Source organism: Idiotropiscis lumnitzeri, chromosome 4, assembly GCF_059441095.1.
Source record: "Idiotropiscis lumnitzeri isolate Australia: NSW breed Sydney's pygmy pipehorse chromosome 4, RoL_Ilum_1.0, whole genome shotgun sequence".
In the NCBI taxonomy this organism is placed as follows: domain Eukaryota; kingdom Metazoa; phylum Chordata; class Actinopteri; order Syngnathiformes; family Syngnathidae; genus Idiotropiscis; species Idiotropiscis lumnitzeri.
This window is the reverse complement of record NC_142394.1, coordinates 6,482,796-6,497,466: the sequence shown is the minus strand read 5'-3', so window position 1 is coordinate 6,497,466 and position 14,671 is coordinate 6,482,796. Positions and strand designations below refer to the sequence as shown.

General features: G+C 38.5%; 1 protein-coding gene across 3 annotated transcripts in view; it reads right to left on the bottom strand.

The window, feature by feature from the left end:
* Window positions 1–14,671, bottom strand: part of il1rapl2 (interleukin 1 receptor accessory protein-like 2) — a 298,580-nt gene that overhangs the window by 219,012 nt on the left and 64,897 nt on the right. The window lies entirely within an intron of this gene.

The following is a 14,671-nucleotide window of genomic DNA, read 5'->3' as shown; positions in this document are numbered from 1 at the left end:
AACCCAACTACCTGAGGTAGGATCTCCTCCTCAAGCCGACTGAGAAACCATGGTCTCCGATTTTTTGGTTCTTATTCTCATCCCAGCCACTTCACACTCGGCTGCCAACCCCTCCAACGAGAGTTGAGATCACAGCATGATAAAGTCAAAAGAAACACAATGTCGGTAGAAAGCAGAGGGGTGATACTGGAAATGAATCTGACACTGGTCGTACAAGGGACAGAATAGGATATAATACCCCATTCGCCGGGAACACCCTCTACAGAATTACCCGAGGGACAGATTGAAATCCACAAAACACATACAGACTACTTGGGCAAACTCCCATGCACCCTTGAGGACCCTGCCGAGGTTGCAGAGCTGCTACACTGCTCTACAGCCAAAACGAAAATCACGCTGCTCCTCATGAATCTGAGAAAAAGGTTCCCAGCTATGGTATCAATATTCGTCAAGAAATTGCAAAGTAGTATACAATCTAGGAGCACACACTGTAAACCAAGACGCAACGCAAGAGAAAGATTATTTTAATAAACATATGCATTTTAATTTAATATACAATCATATTTAACTATATTTAGCTATGAATGTTTGTGTTGTTTAACTTTGTTTCTTGTAATTCATTGCAAAGATGTGTAGTTTGTAATAATAATTTGTTTGCATTGTTTATGCTTTATTAAGTGTAATATGTTATACCTTTATTTTGACTCCATCCTAGGTCTTTTATTATTGACGTTTTGTTATTTGTCCATTTTTATAAATTGAAAATTAAAAGTTGAATTTCATTATTCATTTATTTATTTTAGATTTCATTGATATGAGGAGATTTTGAGCATGGTGACAATGAAAAGGAAACAGAAGGAGAGGACAGGTGTGTTGAAGCTCCTCATCTTTTATATTCAGTGACACATACTACCTGGATGGGAGCTATTTTGTACATTTGAAAGGCGCAGTACTCAGTGCACACTGTTAGTAAATTGGGTTGTTCATTTATTTACTTTTGCACACCACGCACAACGCTTCAATATATCTGGCCCAAACACACTGTCCAAATGTTCCCCTTTCCCATTGTGGCTCGCTAGTCAAAATGTTTGCCCAACCCTTGCCTAGAGAGTCACGTTATCGACAATCTGTAATGAGGACAGAAGTCCAATAACGGAACACGTTACACGCAATCACGCTCTTCCAGGTCTCTCTTGCCTACATAAACATTGAAGCATGATCCAGCACATGTCATTGAGGTCTGTGCGAAGGCAGTTTTATTTTATTTTATTTGGCTGTTTGTGTGGCAATTGCGTATGATATCTATCACATGTGATATTACCACTAAGCCTGTTCTCGACACCTTCTGGCTGACTCGGACTCTCTGGGTGGGCCTGAAATACTGACGAGCACTCACAGACACACTACAGAACTGACAAATCCCCACCACTGTCCGTATGTTTTATTCATCAAGGGGGTTCTGAGCTGTGCTTGGTCTGGACCTGTTTGCCCTGAGTGAACATACAAGGAGCCTAAAGCCCCTGACAACGCCACCATCATATATGCATATATATATGCATATATATATATATATATATATATACACACACACACACACTTTTTTCCATGTATACTCGTCTGCCCCCCAATTAGTTTTTAGTTGTTAATTAGTAATACATGTCAACACCAACCCATCCCCGGCCGAAAAATCTGCACCAAAATGTTTTCTTTGGACCAGTATGTCAACAGTATTAATAACTAATGAGTTAGTGACTAATTATTATTTGCTTTCATTTATTATGCACCGGTGCAAGTACTACTGCATCAAATTAAATGTCTTTATGTTAACTTTAAAATTAAACACATACATTTTGCATTTTTTGAAGAAGTTACAAATAATCTCACCAGAATTTTTTTTCTGAAATAAAATATTGAGCATAGTTGATGTTGACCTTTTTCTGGTGACATTCACACACTCAATCACAAACTTAGTATGAAGGTGCCGGAGGCCAGGTCATGCAGTCATTATGTCCTGCATGTTCTCTCTTTTACAAGCATATCTTTCTGAAGAACAACTGCAGTTATGACCCTTTCAATTACACAGGGGTTACGAGACGATTTTGCACCATGACACAAACAACACCTAAGAGAGAAATTAAATGCTAATTAAATTGAACGTATCTATTAAAGGTTATTCATCACACGTTGCTATGTTTTTCGGGCTTGTGAAAAGGGGAATGCGGAAGGAGATACAACAAATGGAGCATGCATTCCAAGTCCAAAGCATTTTCATTGTTAGATTCCACAGCTGGTATATTAACATTTGGTAGTGAGTCGAATATTTTATTGCTATTTGCTGTTAAAGACTAAACTACAAGCTAACACACATCTGAGAATGAGAACTCCTTCAAAAATCTATTAGATTGTGGGGCAAAATCTATGAAGTCAAACTTCCATTCACTAATGTGCCTTGTTTTAAATACACACACAATAACGGAGGTCAGTGTAATCGCTTTCTAACTTATAGCTACCGTGTTTTCAGTATTACAGTCACTTGGAATTTGGAGAAGAAAAAGCTTGTACTTGGGCATGCCGAAAACAAGGCCTTTGTTTCGACGTGTGGATGGGTTTCAATATTCAAGAACATGATCCATCTGATATTAAAAGACTTACGTGCAATTAGTATTTTTCTCAGGGGTAAAGTAACATCACAATAAAGTGGAATTGCTACTATGCAAATACCGTATTCTAAATAAATTAGTTCATCTGTCCGTCATGGCACGTGCGCTGCCAAAAAGAGCAAACTAATCACTAACTTCAGTCAGGTAGAACAAGGGTGACATTTTTTCAATACATAAAACAATTATGGCTGTATTTTATTCTTGTTGCAAATCGAGACATGTTTCAACTTTCTCCTTGTTATAAGACTGCTGATAATTGCAATTCACAAGTGTGACAGCTTCTAGTAATCGCTCACTGAAAAGTCACAAGACTTGTTCTGCAGCCCATTATAAGCACAGGAATAGAAATTCAGTTACAGTATAGAACAAATTAATTGTGCATCTCCATAGCTGGACCATAGATACCTGGTTGGTGTAATTACTGGATGACAGGCAAACTGTAGGTGATCAAAGACAACTGCAAAGACAACTGAGGGGCATTGATTGTAGGTGACCGGCGACTATTATCATAATCCCATGAAGGTGGAATACAAGACCACATGACTCACAGCATCATCTGCAGAAGTTGAATTAAACATCAAGAAGAAGAATTAGAAGAAGGTAAAACTAATGACGAGAAAATGACAGCGGTAACAGGTACAGGGAAAACCAATCAAATAGGTGCATTCTTTTGAATACTTGGCAGTTGAAAAGACTAACATCACGTGCTGTTTGTAAATGTTTTCAGGTGTTGTATATCTGCCTTGAGTAAGAAATTTGTTACATAAATAAAGTTGCCTTGCATTGCCTTCTGAAACTTCAAGTGTTTCAAAGGAATAAAGGCAAAGACATGCCATTGTACACTAGACTGTACAATGAGAGTGAAAGTAAACCAGATCTGGCCCGCTACATCATTTCTTGATACTTAGTAAAGCAAAACCCGTGTCTACGTCAGGTTTCTCGCTAAATGGATTTGTTCTGTTTGTTTAGGCAGAAAATCTGTCCCACGTTACAATGTTTATTCACTATCACTTTTTCAGATTATTTTTCACCAAATCTTCTTCTTGACAAAAAATTTGAATTTATTTTATATTTCAAAATTTGGTTGCACTATTTAACATTTTTTTTATAATTCAATTTGTTGGAGAAAATATCCAGGACGAAGGATTTCCCAGCTGACGCGAAATAAATCTCGATATTTTTCTCTTGGGTCTGATCTGTTTTAATTCGTTAAGTTGTTGCCGTGTTAAAAGGCACAGTTATAAGAATCTGTTTATGTACCTTTATGTGCATTCACAGTGCAAAATCGTTTTGTCCATGCAGCACATAGCATATTATTTTTCAAAATTTTTGTAAGAGAAGAAAAAATACTTTTAGAATCCTATTTTTTTTTTTTTTATAATACCGAAACAAAAACCTGAGTCAGAAGTCATAGAAAGGAAAAACACCCAATAAAAAATATCAATGAGCGCTCTTAAAATTGTGTTTTTTCTTTTTCTCCAAAAATATTGAAAAATAACTTTTTTAACAATTAGGCTAAGAGGCTGGCGATTTGTAGTAATATGATTAGGTGATTTTACATTTGTATTTTCATAGTCATAGCGGACCTCTGAGGAAATCCAAAACTATTATGCAGCTCGTGGTGGAAAATGAGTTTGACTCCCCTGACTGCTGTCCAGAGAGTTTTTGGGAGCTGCAGCAACTGGCAGAGTAAAACAACCTAAAAATAAATAAATAAATCACCACTCACCAGCTTAAAATTGAGTTGCCACAGTTTGTGGCGAGCTGTCCAAATAAATCAAACTGAATCTCAAAATTGTAGAGAGAAATTAAGGGCAAAACTTGAAGGGCAGAGAATACTTTTCCAATGGCACCTGTGTGATTACATTATCAACATGTACACTCAGTCCCCAAAGTTATGTGCTAATCTTTTCTGGGAACAAAATCAATTTGATGGGGTCACAACTGTTTTAGGTTACTTTTGGGGGTCATTTAGAATGAGGGAATGAAGTGAGACTTTGTATATCACTTTGTGTATTATTAAAAATGTCTATGTGAGTGTATAGTTTAAGTCCCCAAATCTACTCTCCTCTGTGGGTCACTAGTTATTAACCCCCAGACAGTCACCTTGACACACTCTCTCCTTATACACACACACGACCGGAACTGAACCAGTACGATACACACACATACTTTGCCATCTTTATCTGGGCTCCGTGACCCGGCGTATCGCATGAATTGGCAACCGTTAATCCAAACATGGATCAAAGACTAGATTATGCTTCAATGTAAGAGTAGCCGTTTTGTTTGATTGGTCCATTAAAAATATGGTTTATAGGTTATCAACATCAAAGTCAGGAGACATAATTGTCCACAAAACTGCATTATAAAAAGTTTCAGGAGACAGATATTAGGCATGGATTAAGTGCATAATTGAATTACAGTAGGTACTATAAAAATGAGTGGAAGAAAGACGTGTGATAGTTGAACGCACTCAATCTGCATCTGTTGCTTCACCGGAGATAACGTTGGAAAATGATTGCATACCATAGATGCAGTAGAATATGTTTTAGCCAACATGAGCTGACAATTCAGCTGTTAATAACTCTTTGCTCATAAAAATGAACCTTGGTGTCACCCTCTCTCGCCCTCCACCACTTTATCTTTTGTTTAATTTATGCAACACTACAAGTTTATTATGTGAATAAAACCCCACCTACACACTCCCTTTCCTATCCTTTACTACCTTCTTACCTCCCTTACACTCCCTCTCAACCCAATCGATACCAGCTAATAGCTGTGGAGCATTTCCGACTATTCTTTTCCCTGAAGTATCTAATTAAGATAATCAAAACCACCGCCATTCTGTGCAAGTCTTAACAGCTGACAACAAATTGTTGTAGCTGCAATTTGTTAACCAGCCTTTATGATAGGCACGGTCGGGACAAGTCAGATACTGAATTTATTATTGAACAGCCTGATAAAAAGCTCAGGGGGTAGAATAGATAGACAATGGATGCCAGGTTGGCAAGCAAATTGCACTCTGAGTGATCTGATCTGAGCATGTGGGTATGTCTTAACTTGAAGTAATACTACAAGGTGCAGACGGCATGATCTTTTGGCGGTTGCGTAAGGTCAACGTTATTTACAATGAAATCTGACAGTGGATATGGGACACCGAAATAATGAGAAAATAAAGGGCAGTAACACATGATTACTTCTTCAAATATACAATATTAATTTCTTCTAAATGAATATGAATATGACATCACATGTGTCTATTAAACATATTTTGGAAGCCAATTTTTTCCTCCGCAAATGTATTCAAGCAAAAAAAATTATAATAATGTGACGTGGAAATATACACATGCGATGAGCCAGCCATGATGTCATATTGTAGTATGTTGAGTCACAGACATGGATTATTTAACATTTTTGAAGTGTCAAATCAGAATCTGCTTGATGATACTCTCAGATTACTCTGGGGTGACATATTAAGCACTGTAGCATTATTTTTTTACCATTCCTCATGTCTTAGAGGAGTGCAAGGAGCTGATCACTCAATTCATAAAACTGTTGACGACGAACGACGGCCTCTGGACCATTGCCAAGTTCTCCACAGCCACGGCTTGGAGGTAAGAACTATTTTGGGGACATGGAACATTTAACAGGGAATATATGATTTTTGAGTTATTCTAATTGCCTGTATAATGAATTGTTTTTCTAACCTATGAATTGAAATTTTGCATTTATGGTCATGTCCAAATCTATATGAATGAAGCAACATATCCCTTTATTTTTTTTTCAATGCTCCCACAGGCAATTCTCCTCCTGTAAACAAGTCACTGGAGGACTAAAATGATACACGATTAATGCTAACTAATAATTAAACTGAATCACTCTTCATCTATATTAACTGAACTTTATATCACACTTTCAACACAGCTGGAGTTGTGACAATGCACTTTAGAGAACACATGACATAAAATATTAACAATAAACAAAATAAAACAATTACAAGGTCATGGAGAAATGGATTGTGTAATGCGCATATTACAAATGATACCGGGATCTCTCTGATAATTTTTTGCTTTTCTTTTTCACTTCAAACCCCAAATCACATAACTGTGAGTTTGGCGTGCTCACTTGGCCACCATGGTGCTCAGTTTGACCAGAGTTGCCCCTCGTGACCGGAACGAGCATAATTATTGCTCTCCACCCCAGGCCCGGTTTCTGTCCATTATGGCTCACCCCCGTGGATGAGAATGAAGCATCACTTTGCCTTGTTTGTGCCTCTGCTCCAAAAAGCAGCTCAGACTACCCACTCTTATTTGTGTTTTTGGAGGGGATGCTGCAGAGCTCAGGTGTCAAACTCCAGTCCTCGAGGGCCACTATCCTGCATGTTTTAGATGTTTCTCTTCTCCAATACACCTGATTCAATTGTTCAGCTCATAAGCCAGATAACGGTCCTTATTCGCTGCAAAAACCATAACAAGGGCAGGCAAAGTCTTCTCTGACTCTCCATACCCGGGTCACGGCATCTTCCAATTTGTTTCTTCAGGTAGGCGCTATCAAACTATGCACACTAAAACCAGCAGAAATTTCCAACAGCTTCAAACCGCTTGCCACTAAACAGTTGACTTTCCATAGAGGTACTATGGAAATGTTTGCCAATTTTACACATCCCTTTGTGACAGGATTACTCACTGTATTGATGATTGTAGCTTCAGCTCTCTACATATTTGTAGAACTGTCATTGATCAAGATTCCACACCACTTGACACTTTCAAGTGCTCAAGGACTTTCTGCATCATTACACATTCAAAGTTGTTCCACTATTATTGCATTACTGGTCACTTTAAATGATTTACATCATCTACAAAACGGTCATTATGTTGTAATTACCTCACTACCGGTCGCTATTTTTGCTTGATGACTCTGCAGCGTTTGCACAGCTGTCATCGGTCAGTACTAAAGCACTAATGGTACACTTCCATTACGTTAAGACTGTGGACTTATACGTCCTTTGTCACTTCTGATTATTCTAGCAATATTCTCATACTACAGGCTAAAGTCCCTCGTTCTGCTGGTAGAATTCAACGCTTCAAACTGTTCATGCTGCAGTCGTAATGGCACATATCTGATCCATATCTGATTTTCATCCATTTTCGGAAGTTACCTGAGGATGTCTATCCCATATTTGAATTGTGCTCAGATCATATCAATAGTGCTCACTCAAGAATTTGTTTGTCAGCACCTCGAGTTTTAAATGTAGGTTTAAACAAAAGAGCAGAGAAGCTCACAAGGGGATAAGAAGAGACTGCATAAAAGTAGTTCCCAGTCCATTAAAATGTGATTAGAGAAAACCTCATTACACAGGCAGACAAGGGAACAAGTGAGCCATGGGGGACGGACAAATAAACAGCTTTCTGCTTTCTCGTTTATAATTCATCCTGAAAGTAAATGATCAGTTTATGTGAAGTAAACAAGCAAGTATTAGATTGGAGTACGTTTTGGCAGCAAAAACATAACCGTCTTGGATTCATTTTGGTGCTTGGGTGGAGTGAAAATCATAATTCTTTCCTGTCAATCAGTCTTTTCCCACAGATCTGGGTTTATGTTACTCACGCTTATCTGCCAAGCAGCTCAGAATCAGTAGCTGGCATGATTTCTAACTTTTCAAAGTAGAATGGATCGAAATTATTTGCAATTCTTTCACTGCTTTAAATTGTGCATCTCTTCAATAAGATATATGACTCCAAACACAGTTGATTTTAGCCAATACTCCTGCGCAATAGAAAAAAATTGTAAACTTTTGAGAACACTCAACAATGAATGAATGAATTGGGGTTCACCTTGATGGTGTGAAAATAAGTATACAATCCGAGTTTAAATGGTTTTCATTTACAATTTACTGAAGAGTTATATGTCAGTTTTGTATATAGTTTATGTAGTTCTGTTTGTTTGCCAGTGTTTCACAAGTTCAGTATGTTTTTATTTACAATTTAATGAATTTATTACAAAGACAAAAGCAATAAAGGATGAAAGTCGAGATGGCTCATTTTTTGCTGTTATCCTACTTTTAGCCAGTGAGTGCAGGGGAGGGGACAATGATCCATGCCCGCCAGCATCCTGTTGCTGCCTTCCACCACACTCTAGTTGCTTCCTGATACTTGACACAACTTTAGCGTAGTTAAATGTCCGCAGTATAACCAGTCGGTGTTTGTGTGCGCATTCATGCTCTTGTCCGCTTCAGCCTGTGTAAGTGCAGAAGAGATCCGCATGGTATCTTATTATTCGTGGAGACGCCCCACATGAGCTCACGTTTGATGTCAATAAATCCAAATTATTGTGCAGTTCGCTTTTATACTTTCAGAGGTTGAAGTGGACAGGAGTAGTAATGTGCATTTGCATTTTGGTGGCATTTTTTAGACAACAGAACTGACCAAGCGATCGATATCCCCTCGCTTGCCTTCCTGCTGTGACGTAAACATCTGAAACCAGAAAAAAATAACAAGCCACGCTCCCAAACGAGGAATGCCAATTGGTTGTAAATCTCAGCACAAAAAACCTTAAATCAGTCTTTTTTTGGGGGGATGGGTTGTATTGATGTCATTATTATTATTGGCTGCCCTCTCCCCTCACTGTCGGACATCTACACCGCCCGGTGCCTCAGCAGGGCTCTCAACATCGTCAAAGACAATACCCACCCAAACTCCCACCTGTTCGACCTGATGCACTCTGGCAGGCGCTACAGGTGCATCAAATCAAGGACCAATAGACTGAGAAACAGTTTCTTTCCGAGAGCCATCTCTATTCTGAACTCTCACACACACACGAGACCACCCTTACCTTGCAGAACAGCATCGTGATGTGTTTTTATATACCCTATTCAGTATTATTTTCCATTGCACTCTCTTATTTATCTAATTTATATATTTGTCTGTATTATTGTTGTATTGCACTGTAGAGGGGAGCTCTCTAATCTTGTTGCACACTTGAGTACAATGACAATAAAGGGATTTCTAATTCTAATTCTAATTCTAATTATTTAAGAGTCAATGTTAACATCAACTATCGCTTGAATTGGTATTCGTTGAGGTATATGAAGCAAAACAGCACACAAGTCGCATACTTTGGCAGTCCACCTTCCTGTGTGTCATTGTGTGAATGTGGATGTGCAAATGTGCATGTGTGTGTGTTTGTTTGGATATGTGCTTTCTTTACATCGCCCCGAGCAGAGATGTGGTGGTTCAAAGAGCACCGGAAACCTTGATGAAGGAGGTGCGTAATCAGAACTGAAAACCAATAACTGGCTGCTGCTGGAAAGACAGATTTACAAGGAGAATAGCTCCAGAAGAAGCTGAGTACACAACTGCACACACGCTCACAAATACTCTTTCATAATATATATAAATATATATATATATATATATATATATATATTATGCAAATTGGCAGTAATTCCAAATCATATAATAAACTTCCACAACATACATTATCTTTTTCATCCATACTATACAGTGTATAATTTGATGTAGATGGCTATTTAATCATTGTAAAACAGGTAAAACATACACTTCACTTCATTCTCGTTATCTGTAACATCATTATCATCCTATTGAAGCAAACGTCCAAGCTAAGTCACAATGTACACAAGTAAAAGTCCTCACACAACAATGTTAAAAAAATAATCTGAACTCATTACAATGCATTTACTGCCTGATATGCCAATTATACGCCTCAACTTCAATCGGTTGGGCAAGCCTGCCTGAAGCGATTACCCTGTGGTGTGGGTTGTGTTAAGAGTGATTTTTTTCCGTGATAGGCTCAGAAAATGACACAGGCTGACAATTCTAACTGTTAAAGTAGTCTAATAGTTTTGCTTATATGTGAGGCCTGTGGCACTACGCTGTCTCTCGGCCCTCCTTGGCAAGACAGACTTTGTTTTGCGAGTGTTGTATGTATTGTGCTGGTACTAGACGGCATTCAATTAGTGCAGTGAAAACACACAAATGAGTCTCAATGTTAAAATCAGTATGTAGCCTCCTGGCTTTAGCAGGCCTATCAATAAAATCCCCAATTTACATCAACGTTCTCAAAATAAATATATTTTATTTACTTTTAGTCCGTACATAGAAATACCAATAAAGTAACAGTTTGACAAAGGAATATGTACAACATATATATATATATATATATATATGAATGAACCAGAACCGAACTTGTGTATGTTGTCTCTCAAACGATGCCATTGAAACGCAAACATGCAAATGGTCTGGCATTTATGTAACAAAACACAGAGGTGTCAAATGTTACAGAATTACTGAGTTAACGCTGTGTTATGCGCGTCACACATCGAGACGGAAACAAAAAAGATCTGCGTAGGCGCTGCCCACTACTACTCAGGGCTTGCTTTGCTCTCTCTCTCTCTCTGTTTCTTTCATTTTTTTTTTTTTTTTGCTCCCTCCATGCGTGTTTGCCAAAGTCCAAGACTGAATTCTTGGTGTTGATATGACCTCTTGCATGACCCTACGGGATTCCTCATTAATTTGTTGATGGTCAGGGTTGGCTATTGGGCGAAAAGTCCTCACTTTTGGCTTTGCCGACAGCAAATTCCAGGGAGGGCTGGTGGATGGAGCTAGCTGTCCGTTAGCATGCTTGTGCCCACTGTTTGGAGACACTGGTAGCGTGTTCTCATTGCCCATGTCCCATTCACCTCCTCAAAAACGTTGAGGCAAAGCATTTTTGCCTCAAGCACTGCTATTTCCTGAAAGATTTTGTGGTATTCGTGAGTGGAGACGGGAGGCATCTTGCTTCTAGCCTTGTTGCTAATCGCAGTCCTGTGCTAATTAGCAGGCTGTGCTAATGTTATCATGAGGAATCAACAAAAATGGCCACAACCGAGTGAATCTAAAAAATTAAAAATGTAATACAGCCACACCTATAAAACATAAGAAGGAAAAGTCCTGAGAAAGAAGAAAGCAGTTAAAGTAGCTAAAAAGAATACAAGCAAAGCGGGATCTGATCAGGTGAGCATCTCCAGACCATGCAAGCAAGAAGCAAAGCCTGACTGCATCCCTTGTGTCAACACTTTGAGTTTCAAGTGGTATGTGAAGCGACTCTCAGATGTTCATCAACAAGCTTTTAGAGCGTATCACTTTATAATTAATCTCTCTGATTTTGTGGGTGTTGATTTTAAAATACAAGATCGTTCTCAGCAAGATCATGCTTCAGTCTAGGCGTTCATTTTGAAAATGTGAGAGCGCATTTTGGTTTGCCATTACAAGTCATTACACTGGAAATTGGAACACAATGTTGCAAAATCCAGAATCTAAATATTTAAACTCTCTTAGGAGGACTTTTTTTAATTACTAAGTTGTAAAGAAATCGTAGTAATTCAATAGCATGCTGAATTGCTGATCATGTGCACATTCATACAACTGTTGATAAACGCCATCTTGAACTCATACATTGTGAATTATACCCATTTTTTCCGAACACTTGAGTAAATGTTAAATGAAGAACTTTGTGCATGAAAACAACAGCGGTGAGCTGTTTGCATCAGCAACTCAACACTTTAACAGAATATGGATTCATTTACATTCAGGGTCTAAGGCTAAAGATCTGTAATAGACAAAGATGGTATATATTACTGGTCTGCTGCTTTTCATTATGCGGTTAATGATTTTCTGTCAAGTTCAATTGTAAATGAAGGAGGCACAAAAGTGGGGGGTGATAAAGAGTGGAAGGGCAAGAGACAGGAAACTCCGAGTGAAACATTATACCAGACACGAAGGATGTGCATCTCCATCACTGAGGCGAATGCTACATGCATCTAAATGTAGCACCAACTGATACGCCCCCTGACTGGAGCCTGCTTGATGGTCCAGATAATTAAAGTTATCAACAAAATGTTTTTTTTTTTTCTCAATCTGATACAAAATAGAAAACGTGTTTCCCATTTACATTCTTGCAACCCTTAAGACGTTAAACTAATAATTAGATATTAGAGGTGTATTCAAAACTTTGAATTGGGAAATTGTGATTTAACCAATGTAAACTGAAAAGTTGCATTTTAAAATGTACTGTACTTATGGCACCCCATGTATCAAGGTATGCTTCAAATAATATTTTTCTCTTTGACAGATCAACACAAGGACACTGAAACATGCAAAGAAAATGCAAACGCAACACAGGAAGGCCTGAACTTTGCATTCTGCACTTCTAAACTGTGAGGCAGACATGCTCAGCAGTCGTCCACCGCGCAGAAAAGTAGAAAAACAATCTAAAGAAAAGTCAAAGTAAAAATGAATAAATACAGAAATAAATAATCAAAGCGCTGCTCAAAGTGTGGTCGCGGGCCACGCCGGTTTCACATACCTGCAGTAGATTGATGGTGAATGGCTATTCTTGTACTCCGTCAGTTACTTAGCAACTGCCATGGAGAAGGGTAATAGCATCAACATGGCGGTTGGCTCGAAACGGCACAATCAGCACCAAGTACAGTTCCGCATTGATTTTAATACAGAGGGTGTATCATTCGGTCTAATTATAGTCCCATGAACGGACACACATCTGGTCCCACATTATTCACTGGTAATTATGTTGTCAATACACAGCAATGTGGCTCCACGGTGGCCATCCCCTTAACAGATAGACAAACAGCATCCTTTAATTGCCCTTCAGTCAAATACTTAAGCGCTTTTTTTCCACCCACAACATACACACACAGTCCCACTTGTGCAATGGTCCGTTCAGGCACCCCGTGGCAGATATCTGCAACATGCTTATACAATCCCGTCTCTCTCTCTCTCTCTCGTTCTCTCATTCTCTCTCTCTCTCTCTCTCCCTCTCTCTCTCATCCATACAAGGTCAAAGACTTGGGAGCGGGTTCATCAGTGTCACATCACACTCACTCTTTTTAAGATACATCCTATAATTTCTCTCAGTCTCCTGTCCCAAGAGCCTTGCAAATTGAAAAGCCATTTACTCTTCCCTTTCTCCAACTCTCATTGAGATTATCTCGTATTTAACCTCAACCTCTTTGTGCCTTAAATCAATATGTTGTTTTATCTGTGTTCTGTGCATTACTTTTTTCTTTCGGTATCTGTTTTTGCATGGCTTTTTTTATGCATTATTAGTGATACCTTTGAGACAAATCACTGAATACCAGAAATATATTTTATTTAAATTTTGTCTCATGAGATTACATGGCTTCATGAATACACCATTGATACATTTAAAAAATGTATCCGCAAAACCTGACCCAATGAAAAGTGTGAACTCACTCAGAATTTACTTCGTAATGGCAACATGGGGGTATTCTGTACATATTCATGATGAACCGTTGGGCAGCATAACCGTGCTGAAAATGCAAACTATAAATGATCCAGTTCACAATTGTGTGGATTTCCACAAACAGCGTTTTGTCTTTTAAAAAGGAAATGGGTTACCCACAACTGTAAAATGTCTTGAATCTGGTTAAATGTAATTGCAAAGTACTTGAGAAATGTTATGTAGTGATATTATTTAAAATTTTAATTTCAAGTATTTTGAGGAAGATTTGTACTTGGCAAATGAACAAAAAGAGTGCTGACCCATGGATGAGGAGGGCAGAGTACGCACGGCAGTATAGTGGTGACCTGGAACAGTGTAAGCTTGACTTCCTCTTCCTCATAACATACAAGAGCACTATCCTAGTTCTGTCATGTTTGGCAGCAAAGTGCAAAGTTCAGATGCACAAAGCTCGACCGCGCTTGACGATGGAGGCTCCGACAGTTTGCTCGTGCCGGAAGAAGAGAAGATATTTCAGATAGGAGATACCATCATTAACATCGACCACACTATCCAACATGACTTTCAACTCTTGATCTCTTGAGGTAATGCAATAATTACGTTGACCTTTTAAAGACGTTGCACTGATGTATTATAGCTGTCTCATGAGTTAATTCTAGTTTATCTTGGATTTTTACCTGCACAGAATAATGTTGCCATGATAAATGATGAAATAGATTGAATAAAATGGTCTC